Raw genomic sequence first — 14,610 nt, forward strand, 5'->3', positions numbered from 1 at the left:
TAGTATGGGCAGGGCTGACTCTTATGAATGAGACAGGAAAGGAAGCAAAGGGGCCTGAGAGACCCCTGGGAGCAGCGGAGGCGAAGCTGTGGACAGAACTCTGCGCTGGGGCCCCTCATCCTCTCGTGGGCCCGCGGGGTGGCTGTGAGGGAGCCTTCTGTTGGGGAGGCGATGCTGCCCATGAGGTGGGTGGTGCAGACCCAGTGGGCATGGCCCCTGGACGGCCTCAGTTATAGGCAGGGGTGGGGGTGGGGAATGGGCAATGGGTCGAGATCATCCAGGAACTAGAACAAACCTGCCGTGGCCGAGCTTAAGGCTGTGGGCAAAGACTTACCAGCCTGGAAAGATGTCCAGCGTTCAAGGGTCTATATGAGTTACTTAACTGATAAATTCCTTGCAGTTTAAATTCCATGATAAACGGCAGGGAAGGATTTAAACTGGAAAGGACCCCTTCCCAGAGGTATCCACTCTGCCCCAGTTTGCTCGTGAATCCTTTGGGAAATGTTCGACGCTTATGCAAGTTTTTTGTTTGTCGATCTGCCCGAACAGGATTATGAGCTCCTAGATGAAGCCAACTTTGTTCACTTACCCATATAGCTCTGACATCCTTCTCCTGTTAATCAACATAATTATACAGTTCTCTCTGATTACATGTGTGATGATATTTTTGCAGGCTTTCACATTTTGGTGGATATTTCCACCCTCCCCTTCAAAAGAGTTCACCAGTTCCTGGGGACCGACATATTCTTCTCTAAAGAGATAAGTACTCTGTGCTATTAGTAAAGCTCCCAGAAGGTTCTGCCCTCTCGCTTCCCCTGGGCGTTGGTTGCTGTGCCGCGGACCCCAGGCCCAGGGACAGCCCAGGCACTGGGACCACTCCTGCAGGCTTTAGGGGACCAGATGCCACATGCATGTCATTTCACTTTTGTGGGACTAGCTCCCTGGTACAGCCACCCCACTGCAGCCCCAACAGGGGCATTTGGGGGGCTCCCACCAGCTCACCCTTGGGGGGGTCTGCCTGAGGAGTCCAAACTCCTGATCACAGGTGGGTTTCGTGTAGCTGCCGGGAGTCATTTCCAGGTGGGTGCAGGACTGTCGCAAGCAGGCACAGCTCCCAGAGCAAAGCTCAGGGACACACAGGTTTCAGTGAGAGGTGCTGGGGGTCACGTTTATATGGGGGCACCCCACTTTGCAATTGCAAGGCCACCCTAGAAGCACAAGCAAATATCTGCAAATATCTAAGAAGTCGTTTTCCCCAGTGACCTTGGGGGAGTGTCCAGGGTGGCATGAGCAGGGAGTGACAGTGGGGTGGTCTCGGATGGTGTTGCTGGCTCCTGGGGGCACAAAGCCTGGTCAGAAAGTCCGGAGTGAGAAGGAGAAGCGATCAGTTCTTAGGGGCAGGAACCGTTGGTTCATTTGGCATCAAGGGAGGGCCTGTGTCTACGCATGTGACTGAGGTTTGCAGAGAGGTGGGGTGGGGGGAGATTTCCTTCTGCCAGACCCTCCCCCCAACCTGGCCTCCCCTGGAACCACAGGAGACCTTGCCAGGATCACCGCTTCTACAGTCAGCTCAGGCTGCCACAGCCAATAACACACACTGAATGGCTTAAACAACAGACATTTATTTACTCACAGTCTGGAGGCCAGAAGTCCAAGATCAAGATGCTGGCAAGGTTAGTTTCTCCTGAGGCCTCTCTCCTTGGCTGGCAGACGGCCACCTTCTCATTGCTGTGTCCTCGTGTGGTCATCCCTCTGCATGTGCACCCAGTGTCTCTTTGTGTGTCCGAATCTCTTCTTCTTGTAAGGACACCAGTCAGATTGGAACAGATGCCACGCTAAAGACCTCATTTTAAATTAGTCACCCCTTTAAAGACCATATCTCCAAATACAGTCACATTCTGAGATGCTGAGGGTTAAGCCTTCAACAGGTTAATTTGTCGGGGGGGACACAATTCATTCCATAGCACCCCTGGAGGTGGTTCCCTCCCCCCACCCTTAGCCCCACTGTGAGTCCCCCACACCCCCGGCTCCACAGTGTCCTTCGAGCCCCCCGCCCCAGGCCTGTCATGCTGCCTTTTGCCACTCTGCTCCCAGGTTCCTGGAGGGACGTGCAGTGGCCCCAGGTGGTGTCAGCTCTGGGTGTCTGTGGCCCAGCCCAGGGCGTTGGTCCCAGAGTGAGCGGGCCAGTGAGTGGGGCAAGCATTTGCCGAAGCGCTGGTCAAGCATTTCACAGTGAGAGGAGGGCAGCCCTCAGGTCCTCAGCTTTGGCAAGACTACCTCTTTTGTGCACAGAAACAGTACATGTGCGGTTTGATGCTGTAGTTGAGCCTTTAAAACGTGAGCAGGAGAATGGAAGTGCTGGCACCCAGGATGAGAAACTTGGGTTTTATACGTGGAGTGTGCGCGGGGACAAGGCCACCGCATTCGGCTCTGCGGGTGGAGAGTGTTTAGCCTGGTGTTGGTGTTAAGTCCTCTCTCCTGCAAAGGAGAGCACCAAAATGCCAGGACGGGGCTCAAAGGCAGGGCGGCCACTGCCCGACTCTGCTTCCAGCAGGCTGCGTGTAATCAGGGCTTTTGTATTATTCCACCCCGCAGGCCCCGGTGCCAACACAACAGGCACAAAATCTGGGCCTGCCTGTGTTGTTGTCCACAGGGGGCAGAGGTCAAGGGTCAGTTAGAGGCTGAGGCTGCCTGGCTCAGGCTCTCAGTCCTGACGGGCCGGGTTCTCATCCTCAGCCCCGCATGGACCATCTACTCCCCCAGGCCCGAGTCAGACACTGGTCGCTCTCCCTGACCCCGAGAGGGGACAGAGCTTGCACTCGTAACTTCCAACACAGGGGCTTGGACCAGAAGAAGCATTCAACCAATGCTGGGAGAAAGGATATTAGGTCAGGGCATCCCAGGGGCCACCCCTGGGGAACACGCAGGTGGGCATGGCATGGAAGATGTTTGAATGACTCCTGGGTGCTTGTGGGTTCAGCAGGGTAGAAGGCAGTGCTGGCAGGGGCCCCAGACCCCGTGCTCCCCTCACTCAAGATGCTGGGGCCCAACGTCCTGGTGTACTTTGTTCCCCTCCATGTTATCTTCCTAGGGCTGCCAGAACAATCTCCACTACCTGGGAGGCTTAAACAACAGAAATGCATCATCTCACAGCTCTGGAGGCCAGATGTCGGAGACCAAGGTATCAGCAGGGTTGGTTCCTTCTGAGTCATAAAGGAGAATCTGGTCCAGGCCTTCCCCCAGCTTCAGGTACTTTGCTGGCATCTCTGGTGTTTCTGGCTTCTGGATGCATCCCCTCTATCTTTGCCTTCATCTTCACCCAGCGTTCTCTCTGGGTGCATGTGTGTCCACATTTCCCCTTTTTATAAGGACACAAGTCATACTGGATTAAAGCCCTCTCTAAAATAACATCCTTGTTTTAACTTGATTACCTCTGCAAAGACCCTCCTACTAAATGAGGTCACATTCTGAGATCCTGGGGTAACATGAGAACTTCCACAGAGGAATTTTGGAGGGGACACCTTCCAACTCATAACACCATCTGACAGAAAACCCAGGGGCACGGTGGGCAGTGTAGGCAGACCCCTCTTGTCACTCAGGTGGATTCCAGGGTCGACGAGCACCAGAGGTGAATCCCAGAGGAAAGGCTACGTGGGCTGATATCACCAACACCCTAAAAACTCCGAGTTCAAGAATGTCATGTCGGGGCTTCCCTGGTGGTGCAGTGGTTGAGAATCTGCCTGCTAATGCAGGGGACATGGGTTCGAGCCCTGGTCTGGGAAGATCCCACATGCCGCGGAGCAACTGGGCCCGTGAGCCACAACTACTGAGCCTGCGCGTCTGGAGCCTGTGCTCCGCAACAAGAGAGGCCACGATAGTGAGAGGCCCGCGCACCGCGATGAAGAGTGGCCCCCGCTTGCCGCAACTAGAGAAAGCCCTAGCACAGAAACGAAGACCCAACATAGCAAGCAAGCAATCAATCAATCAATCAATCAATAAATCTTAAAAAAAAAAAAAAAGTGTGACTCTGTTCTGTTTTAAAAAAAAAAAAAAAGAATGTCATGTCATTTCACATATCACACCATAATATATTATAGACCACGCCATACACCAGACATCATATCATGCCGTGCCACACCACATCATATTTTCCTGCCCATACTAATCCACAAGGCTGATGTTTTACTTTATCATCTGTTGCCACAGAGCATGGAAAGCATTGTGGACAAACCCCTCCTTTTTCACGGAGGGAACAAGATGACAAGGCAGCTGGTGGTCCTGGTGGGCATATGGTAGGACAGGAAGGCCCCGGACAGGGGCTTTGGGATCCTGTTTGCTGTAGTGGAGTTGCTCTAGGCCAGCCCATCTCACCCTCTTTTCTCACTGTCTCACCCACAGATGGGGGTGCTGCAGGGTGCCATTGTCAAGGTGCTCCATCCTCCCCGCCCACACTGAGACAGAGAACCACAGTGGGTGGGGCCCCGGCAGCCACTTTCAGTGGAATCCGGGTCTGCAGCCAGTTGGATCCCGGCAGGTTCTGCTCCTCTTCACAACCTCCCTTCCCTGTGTTTCTAGGTACATCTATAAGGGCAGGTCTGCGTTTAGCAAGGCCCAAAGCTTGTACAATTTGGGGTAACATCTTGAAGAAACTATTACAAACTTACAAGTGCGTAAGTAGGTACAGGGCCTTGGCAGGGGCCATACGAGTGAGGGGTCTGAGTCTGAGCTTCATTTGCCCCAGGGGAAACCCACCTCTGTGTGCATGGCCCCCAAGGTCAGGGTGACTTTGATGCAGCGAATGTACTGCTCCAGAATTTGATTTTGACAAATAGAAACCAACCCTTCTGTTCATCTCTACCCTCAACGAGAGTTCGCTGAGTCCCTGATGTGCTGGGAAATGGACGAGAGTCTGAAAGGTGGTCCATGTCTCTGAGGGGTCTCTTGGGTGCCAGGAAGGAGCTGAGGGTCCCACCGAGTAAGGAAGTTCAGGGCCATCACGCTGCCTGGTGATACTTGCAGCGACTGAATGGTCCCTGCTCCTTCCTGAGGGTTGCATAGTTAACACACACACACACATACACACATGTTTGTATGCAAACTCCACCCACTTTTAACTGTGCAAGATCCTAATAATTGTGTTCTCTCCATTAATAAGAGAGCAGAAAAGCTCATTTTTAAGACAGCATAATTTGAACGAACTCCTTAAAAAATCTGGCTGTTGACATATTGCCCATTGTTTTTTGTTGTTGTTTTTTATTTTTTTAAATTTTTATTGGAGTATAGTTGATTTACAATGTTGTGTTAGTTTCAGGTGTACAGCAAAGTGGTTCCGTTATACCTACACATATATCCACTCTTTCTCAGATTATTTTCCCATACAGGTTATTACAGAATATTGAGTAGAGTTCCCTGTGCTATACAGTAGGTCCTTGTTAGTTATTTATTTTATATATAGTAGTGTGTATATGTTAATCCCAATCTCCTAATTTATCACTTCACCAGCAATCCCACTCCTGGGCATATATCTGGAGAAAAACAGAATTTGAAAAGACACATGCACCCCAATGTTCATAACAGCACTAGTCACAATAGCCAAGACAGGAAGCAACCTAAGTGTCCATCGACTGAGGAATGGATAAAGAAGATGTGGTACATATATACACAATGGAATACTACTCAGCCATAAAAAAAGAATGAAATAATGCCATTTGCAGCAACATGGATGGACGTAGAGATTGCCCATTGTTTTTTTTTATCAGATGAGCAAATAAAATCTGGAAGTTTCTCGAGATGAGCATTTGACCGAAGACACGACCTGGACGAACTCCAGTTTTTTTAAGCACTGGTTTTTTGAAGCATGTCTGCAAATATCTTAAACCTCACCAACTCGGAACTTTAGAAATGGCATCACATTTGTGACGGCATAAAATCCAGAGAGAAAAGAAACATGACTGCAAGTGTCCCAAGGAGAAGCAGAGGTGGCCATCCTCCGAGCGGATGCCATGACTGATCCTAGACTTGGGGACGCTGTGCAGCGGGCCACTCCTGCAAGCCCTGCCTGCCCCGCCAGAGTAGCCAGAGCAGCGGGTGGGATTGTGCCCCCACGTGGAGAGGTTTGGAGAGGCCCAGGGACTGAGCTGTAGGTCTCTGCTCCAGAGTTTAATCGGGCTGGGGGCCGGCACTGATGCTCCGCAGGCCGTGCTCACACTGTCCCAAGAAGGACCCTGGACCACAGCCAGCAGAGGGCCAACGAGTTCCAGTCCTTGAGCTGGGCCCCTCACTCAGCACATTGGGATGTTATTGGGGGTGACATTGAGGAGCTAGAAGAGGGATACCTGGGTCTGAAATCGTATAGTCATCAATGAACCCCACAGATTTTTCAGGTTGGCATTGAGAACAAAGAGAGTAATTACCCTCTTCCTGGAAGCAGTGTTGGGCTGCAGTCTCCACCAATATTACCCTGCACAATGCACCAGCTTTCCAATTACACACAATGTTCTGTTAAAAAACAAAGTCAACTGAGGAAATTTTAAAGACCTAACTGGCTTTGTTCAACAATTCATAAATCGGGGCAGCATCCCGTCTAGCAGATAGAATGGAGCTCCCTGTACAAAATGAAAGATTTTTATAGGCAGAAGGGGGCGGGACAAGGAAGTTACCAGCAAAGAGTGGATTGTTTGTGGCAAAGTCACCTTCTTTTGGAGGGGGGACAGGGGTCCATCAGGCAGATGACCTCGCCAGTACCAACCAGGTGATTTCTTTTTTTAACATCTTTATTGGAGTATAATTGCTTTACAATGTTGTGTTAGTTTCTGCTGTATAACAAAGTGAATCAGCTATATGCATATGTATATCCCCGTATCCCCTCCCTCTTGCATCTCCCTCCCACCCTCCTTATCCCACCCCTCTAGGTGGTCACAAAGCACCGAGCTGATCTCCCTGTGCTATGCAGCTGCTTCCCACTAGCTATCTATTTTACATTTCCAACCAGGTAATTTCTGAAGGACTAGTTTAAGATTCCACTCCTGGGAGAAGTTGAAACTGTAATTAAGTTAGGTATTAAGTCTTGTTTCGGTGACAGTGTTACCAGCCAGAGTTCTTGGCCTCCTTAATCAATAGAAATTGGTCAGAGGCCAGACAAGAAATTCAAGCAAGGCTTTATTGGGGCCCCTCCTGCAGAAGGGGTCGGGGGGTCGGGGGGGGGGGGGAGGTGAGAACAAACAACAGGTTCCCTTGCTTGTTCCCTGAGGGGGGCGAGCTGGTTCCTTATATGGAGTGAGGGTAGGGGTGTGTCCAGGGGTCAGGCCGGGGGTGGCTTAGGTAGTCTGCCCGCCCCTTTGGTGGTGTTGTGTGCAGGGGGCATGTGCAGTACCCTGCTTTTGCTCCTGACCCCCTGCTTTTGCTCTGGGCTCTTCAGAAGCGGCAGCTGGGTTTTTGGTCTTTTTGTATCTTGTCCATAATTTGCCCCAACTGTGCATGCATGCAGTTATTTTTTTGTCCTTTATAGTTTCTTTGTATTTTATTGCTTGCGGAGGTGTTTGTCCAGGTGCAAGCATTGCAGCACTGCAGCAAAGGGTCCCAGGTCCCAAGTCCCAGCCTGTCTCAATGGGAGCTTAGCACAAGTGACTCCATTTGGGGCCTGTTGTCTCTTTTTTAGCAAACAAGCTTATTCAGCTGGTTACATAAAGGAGAACAAAGGCAAATACAATAGTATGGAGAGAGACTCAATTTGTTTATTATTGAATTATTAATAATCATGCTTATAATCATGAGCTTCAAATGTGACGACAGTAAACTATGCAGCCCAGCATTAGCACCCTATCCGTGTTCTCAGCATTTATTCCATCCTGTTGGCCTCCACAGTGACACCCCACTGTCTACACCTACTGCCTGTACCCTACCATCTACACCCTACTGTCTTCACCTATTTCCTATACCATACCATCTACACCCTACTGCCCCAACAAGGCAGATTCAGATGGGGATCATCGGAACCCCTGTCGACTCTAGGAGACCAGGACAGCCAGAGCTGGGGGTTTCCAATTTGCGATCTGTGTGGAACCCAGGATGGCATGACCTCCCCACGATGTCCTTCAGAAGAGAAAAAAGTGAGGTGGACCAGCTCACGTCAGTCTGTAACGTGCATGTATTAGCCTGGGGATCTGCATACTCAATTTCCAATAAACTCCTGGGGATGTTGATGCTGCTGGCCCCTGGACCATGCTTGAGTAGCAGGGAGCCCCATGACACTTCGGCCATGAGGATTCGGGACTGACTGAGTCATTAGGCCCTGAGGGAACCTGTCAAAGCCAACGACACAAGCACTGCTAAGTGCTTTCCTAGTCTTTCTCCTCCTCCTCTTTGTAGTCACAGAATGGAGCTTTGTTTGGGGCAGCATGTGCCCACTTCCCTTGCAGGGTGATGTGGGAGAATCTTTTCCGTCCAATGAGATGTAAAGGGAGGTCTGCTAGGGATGGGGTTGGGGGAGGGACTCCTTTGCCTTCCTGATAAATGCCCTTCTTCCTTTTTGTTATGTCTTTCTTCATTTCTTCCTCTCCCCTCCTGCCTGCCTAGAGCACAGACGCAGTCTGATACCTGTGGGTGGGGAGGCCGATTTTAAAGCATGAAGATGACAGCTATTCTGAGACAGGGAGGGGGCAGGGCACAACCTTTAAAAGAATGACACAGCTGTTGAGGATATGACAAAAACTGGTTAGAACCAACCAGGTCCAAGATGGCAGAAGATTCGACTTCCAGTAGGCCTTGCGCCTCATTATACGCTCACTGTAATGCATTAGCATAAGCTAAGTGACACACCCACAGGCTCCATGACAGTTCTGAGGCCTCCATAAAAGGCCAAAAAGTAGACGGTGGCCCAGTTCTTGGAAATCCCTGCTCCTTCCCCAAAATAGTTGGAATACTCCTCCCTTTCATTAGCCTATGAAATTACCCAGCCCATAAAAACTAACCACGCCCACACCTCGGGGTCACTCTCACCTTCTGAGATGGACTGCATTCTGTCTAAGGAATGTGCATGTCTCTAAATAAATCTGCCTTCACTTTACTACATCTCGCTCTTGAATACTCTCCCGTACAAAGCTAAGGGCCCTCACTTGGCGGCCCATCCCAGGGACTCACCCGAGACCTGGGATATGACTGTCCTCCCACCCCATTTTTTTATCCTGCAACACTAAACATGGTGGAGTGAAAAGCCAGTGGGAGCCTGGGCCCCACAAGGGTGTCAGAGTTACTGTTGCCACTCTGAACCACCAACTTCCAGGCTTCTAGTTACCTGAGAAAATACCCCATTTGTTACATCACTATTTTCCAGTTTTCTCTTCTGTGTTGTCACATGCAATTCTAACCAATAATCCACCTTTGGGATTTGCTTGACAAACATGAGGAAAACTCCTTCACAAGAGAAGCTCCCAGCAGGAATATAAAGTGGACTAGAAACATACAACATGGGCTATAAACGGGTCCCTGATCCTTCTCACTCAGTGGTATTGTTCTCAGCTTAAATTGAGATTTAATGAAAGCAGGGAATTACCTGAGAGTCTCAAAATGTACTCCATGCATAAAATACTTAATTACAAATGTAACTGAGAGAATTAAAAACTGCACAGAGCAAAGGTGAGGGCAATAACTTGCCAAGCATCATTACATTGCCTGTGCCGAGTACCCCCTATATATTACCTATACATCCTCACAAGGGCCCTGGGGAGAATGGCCCACTGCTGCTCTTCAAAGATGAGGGGCATTCAGTGGTCCCCCAGGGAGCTGGTGGAACTTCCCATCCAGAACCAAATGAGACAGGCTGGGACCTGGGACCCTTTGCTGCAGTGCTTGCACGTGGACACACCTCTCCTCCAGCAACAAAATACAAAGAAACTATAAGGGACTAAAAATAACTGCGTGCATGGGGCTTCCCCGGTGGCGCAGTGGTTGAGAATCCACCTGCCAATGCAGGGGACACGGGTTCGATTCCTGGTCTGGGAAGATCCCACATGCCGTGGAGCAACTAAGCCCGTGCGCCACAACTACTGAGCCTGTGCTCTAGAGCCTGTGAGCCACAACTACTGAGCCCGCGTGCCGCAACTACTGAAGCCCGCGAGCCTAGAGCCCGTGCTCTGCAATGAGAAGCCACCTCAGTAAGCCCACACACTGCAACAAAGAATAGACCCCGCTCGCTGCAACTAGAGAAAGCCCGCGTGCAGCAGCGAACACCCAACACAGCCAAAAATAAATAAATAAAATAAGTAAATTTATAAAAAATAAAAATAACTGCGTGTATGTGCAGTTGGGGCAAATTCTGGACAACAACATACAAAAACCAAAAACCCAACTGCTACTTCTGAAGAGCCGGGAGCAAAAACAGGGTGTCGGGAGAAAAAGCAGGGTACTGCGCATGCCCCCTGCACACAACACCACCAAAGGGTGGGCAAACCACCTAAGCCCCCCTCTCCAGCCCAACCCTTAGACTCGCCCCTACCCTTCACCCCATATAAGGAACCAGCCCATCCCCCCGTCAGGAGCAAGCAAGGGAACCTGTTGTTTGTTCTCACTCCCCGCTGCTGCAGCAGGGGTCCCAGTAAAGCCTTCCCTGAATTTCTTGTCTGGCCTCTGATCAATTTCTATTGATTAAGGGGGCCAAGAGCCCTGGTTGGTAACATCCTCACTTGTCCAGGACACTCCCAAGGTCCTGGGAAGGGCTCTAGCCACACGTTCACATGCTTTTGTTGACTCAATTTACGAAAGTGTGACATTTTGATTTTTTTTTTCTTAAAGAGTGTCCCAGTTACTCTGGATATGCAACAAATTACCCCAAAACTTAGTAGCTTATAACAATCATCAGACCCAGACTTCCTGTCCAGACAAGATGATTTATATTTACTTGTCTCTTTCTACTCTTCCCTATGAGATACAATCATAAGTCCTGGAAATAACACAAAAGACAGTCAGACAAGAACCTCTGAACATCTGTAAGATGAAGGCAAACTGGTCAGGGGCCCCAGGACTGGACAAACAACATGGAGGTGGGACATCATATAACCCCCCCACCCCAGTGAAGAAAATGACCTAGGACCAGTGTTTCCTGACCACCAATCTGTCAACAGGAAATGGCCCAGGTGGAATCTTTCCTCCCCTGGTTTGAACCGAAGTCCCACCAGCCACACCAGGCAAGCCCAGCAGGACTGGCGAGGGGGGTTGATCAGAAGCTCTGTGGTCAGTAAGCAGTCAGATGAAGTGACCCTCTTCCCTGCCAACTCCAGGACTCCCCTCTCACACCTGGACAGCATGCAGCCAGGGGGCATAAGCCCAGAGGAGCCACCCTAACAAGTGGCTGGTTGGGAAGTCTTCGTGTGCCCCTGAGACTGAGACAGATGGGCAGTGGGCAGTACTGTCGAGGGGGAATCCAGGTTAAGGGAACTGCTCTCCTCCCACTCCAAATGCCTAGCCCAGGAAGCACTCTGCCCTGTGGGCTGGAGACTACCCTCCCTCACCTAGAGGCACCAGGGGGTCTGGTCTGAGGAAGTTCCTTCTTCCTTCTCAAGCATCACCAGTAGGGACCAGTAGGAGCCCCAGTTGCATGAGATAAACCAAACAGACTAAAAAAAGCAGGATGCGTGACAAAGGCTTGGAAATTTTGACTGTCGTTAGAACACAGCCCACAAAAGTAGGTCATACTTGCATTACTAAACCTAAACAGGGTGATGGCCTACTAAGATAAAAACTTGAAATAGGACCCAGAGTTTCTTAACATAATAGCCAAAATGTTGAGGCTACAACAGAAAATACACATCACACTAACAACCAGGAAAATTGCAATTTAAATGAGCAAAGCAATCAACTGATGCCCACACTGAGATGAATCAGATGTTGGATTTATTTGACAAAGATTTTATGGCAACCACCATAAAATTGATTTCACAATTAATTACAAATTCTCTTGAAACAAATAAAAAGTGGAAAATCCAAGCAAAGAAATAGAAGTTATTAAAAAAAAAATCAAATGAATTCAGGGAAGATGGTAGAGTAGGAAGCACCAAGAACCCATCTCTCCCCTAGATAACAATTGTGCTAGCAGAAACAATTCTGAAACAAGTAGTCTGGGACAACACTCTGGAGTCTATCTGAACGGGTGAGGTTCCCAGGGAAAGCTTGGCTGGTAAACTGTGGTTAATTTCAGTCAATTTCAGCCTTTAGTGTGGGTATCAGCTACCCATCCCCCACCCCCCAGGCCTGTAGCAGGCCACTGTGTCCAAATTCCTGATGTGGCTTGCTGCAGCCAAGGTGGGCAATAAAGACTTTGTCTTCTAAATTTTAGGGTTCTGTGTTCTGATTGCTGATGTCTGCCTTTGATTGCTGAGGGGCAGGCATAGAGGCTGGCTACTATTGTTTCCACCCCCACCAGCTGATGTGGTTTCCACGGAATTGAAAGGAACAGATTTGATTTTTTCCTCTTTTCTCTTTTTCCCCTTTGGGATCCAGAAATTTAAGGATTAGGACATTCAAAAACAGCTGCATATGGGTGTTAGAAAGTCACCATGCATGCCAAGGGGAAGGCACAATCTCAGAAAAGACTTGAGAAAATCTTAAGCTTTTATCTGGGGCTAATTCCCAGCAAAGAGATACCCTACAACAATAAAATACACACACACACACACACACACACACACACACACACACACACACACACACCCTGGAGAAGGGGGAGATATTGATTTCTAGAGTTACCACATTATAAGAACCAAGTGTCTACTTTTGAACAAAAGAAATCACAAGGTATAGAAAGAAACAGGAAAGTATGGATCATCAAAAGGAACAAAATAAATAAACATAAACTGTCCCTGAGTAAGTCCAGATGGTGAACTAACTAGGTGAAGACTTTAAAGATGCTCAAAGAACTAAAGGAAGAAATGCACAAAGACAGGAAAACAACATATGAACAAAATGAGAATATTGATAAAGAGATAGAAATTATAAAAAGGATCCAAAAAGAAATTCTGGAGCTGAAAAATATAATAACTGAAATGAAAATTTCACTAGAGAGATATAAAATGAGTTTTGAGCAGGGAAAAGAAAGAATCAGCAAATTTGAAGACTAGATGATGAAAGAAAATATATAAATCCAAGAAACTCAGTAAGTTCCAAGTAGGATAAACTCAAAGAAACCCACGCAAAGACACATTACAATCAGCCTGTTGAAAGACAAAGGCAAAGAGGGAACCTTGAAATGAGCCAGAGATGCAAGTGATAATATGATCACCAGTCAGTTTTTCATCAGAAACCTCAGAGGCCAGAAGACTGTGGTTGATATGTCCAAAATGGTGACATTCATCAAACTTGGGAAGATTTCATCCATTATTTCTTCAAATATTCTTTCTGTCTCTTTCTCACTTCTCCTTCTGCAAACTCCTATAATACATATGTTGGTCCTCTTGATGGTATCCCATTGATGCCTTAGGCTTTGTTCACTTCTCTTCATTCTTTTTTCTTTCTGTCCCTCAGCCTTGATCATTTCAGTTCTCTAGTCTTCAGGTTTGCTTCAAGCATAAAGCTTCACACCCCTTCCCCATACCTTGCCCGATGCTTCTCTTTCATTTGGTTGTTGCTGAGTTGTCTCCTTTTATAATAAACCAATAATCTAATAAGCAAACAGTTTTCCTAAGTTCTGTGAACCATTAGAGCAAATTATTGAACTTGGGGAGAGGGTTGTGGGAACCCCTGATTTATAGCCAGTCGGTCAGATGCACAGGTGGCAATCTGCACTTCCAATTGGCATCTGAAGTCTCGTGCGACTGAGCTCTTAACCTACGGGGTCTGCTCTAACCCTAGTAGGTAGTGTCAAAGTTGAATTGAATTGTAGGATGCCTAGCTGGTGTCAGAATTTGTCAGTCTAGGGAAAAAAAACACATATTTGGTGTCAGAAGTATTGAGAGTAGTAGAAGAAATATAGTTTTCCTTTTACATGTTGAGAAATTTTCCCCCCAATTCCTAGATTATTGCTCTTTCTGGGTGCACCACCCTCCCTGTATGTGGATGTGTTCATCAACCTAGAAGCTCTCCAAACTGCTTCAGTTAGAGTTTTTATGGAGGCTTCATTATACAGGCATGATTGATTAAATCAATAGCCATTCACGATTAATTCAACCTCCAGCCCCTCTCCCCTCCCTAGAGATCTGGGGGTGGGACTGAAAATTCCAACCTTCATATCACATGATTGGTTCCCTGGCAACCAGGCCCCCTTCCTTAAGAGTTTTCCAAAAGTCACCTCATTAACAAACTCAGGTGTGGTTGAAAGTAGCTTGTTATGAATAACAAACGACGTGCCTTTCACCTTTATCCCTCCAGACCTGTTTCTGGAACTAGGAACAAAACCCAAATATTATAACACAAGATACCCCTATTGTTCTTATCACTTAGCAAGTTACAAAGGTTTTAGAAGTTCTGTGCCAGGAACCAGAGAAGAAGACCAAATATATAATTCTTACCCTATCACAACATCACAACATGGTAAAAAGTATTTATGAAAAACCCACACCTGACATCGTATTCAATGGTAAAAGATGGATAGCTTTCCCCCTAAGATCAGGAACAAGACAAGCA

The sequence above is a fragment of the Eubalaena glacialis genome, chromosome 2 (genome assembly GCF_028564815.1).
Source record: "Eubalaena glacialis isolate mEubGla1 chromosome 2, mEubGla1.1.hap2.+ XY, whole genome shotgun sequence".
Taxonomy (NCBI): Eukaryota; Metazoa; Chordata; class Mammalia; order Artiodactyla; family Balaenidae; genus Eubalaena; species Eubalaena glacialis.